The sequence below is a fragment of the Loa loa genome (assembly GCF_000183805.2).
Source record: "Loa loa unplaced genomic scaffold supercont3.544, whole genome shotgun sequence".
Lineage (NCBI taxonomy): Eukaryota > Metazoa > Nematoda > Chromadorea > Rhabditida > Onchocercidae > Loa > Loa loa.
In genome coordinates this window covers 23,007-24,073 of record NW_018108724.1, presented here as the reverse complement: position 1 = coordinate 24,073, position 1,067 = coordinate 23,007, and positions in this window count along the sequence as shown.

The following is a 1,067-nucleotide window of genomic DNA, read 5'->3' as shown; positions in this document are numbered from 1 at the left end:
GTACAGATATATATATATATTATTTTTAGTTTTTTTTAAGGTAACGTTGTAGTATTTGTTTGGAGGAATATAAGGAAGGACAAGAATTACGAGTGCTATTTTGTGGACATGAATTTCATCCAAAATGTGTTGATCCATGGTTACTTAGTAACAGGTAATAATTTAATATTTTTATTTAATTCATATATCATTTTAATAATAATTAGCAATTGTATAGGAATAATTAAAAAATCATTTAGCATAAATCATTTATGCTTACTCATTAATTATTTCATTCAGAATATTTTATCCTAAATAATATAAATGGCAAGGAATTCTTTTTTTTTTTGCAAAATATTAAATTATTTTTAATAAATATAATATTATACATTTACATATTCCTTTTTTTCGATTTATTTAATCAATTAATTGATTTAATTATATTTGTTTATTGTTATTTCAATTTAATTTCAAAATTTAAATTTATGTGTATTATTGTTGCTAAAAATTTTCGAAATTTTTTGATTGAACTTTTTTTTTTTAAACCAAAAATTTGGTATAAATATATATCAAATTTATAAAATATTATCAATCGATAAAATCATGATAAATGATAAATGATATTGATTTTTTCTTTTTCTTATAGGTAATATTTTTATTTTTTATTTTTATTTTTTTTTTATAGGCGTTGTCCATTATGTCAGTATGATGTTGTATATAAACAATATCCTAAAACAGAAAATAAAACGAAAAATTATCAAACAAAGTAAGTTTTGTATTTTGTTATATGTTATCAATGATTATCATTATTTCTTTACAAAGATTTATTGATAATCATTTATGAATCATTGCATCTGTTAATGATATTCGATGATAAAAGAATTTATGCAAATTTTGGAACATAAAAAATTTAAAGATTACTTAACATAGATTAAATAATTTGATTTAAGAACTCATATTTTCTATTATCTTCCAATTACTATATTATATCATTAATAAAATTTAAATTATCAATATTCAATCGTTAAATCTCTCATTTTCAAATTATCATTATTTGCTTATTACAAATCAAATATGAAATTTATAGA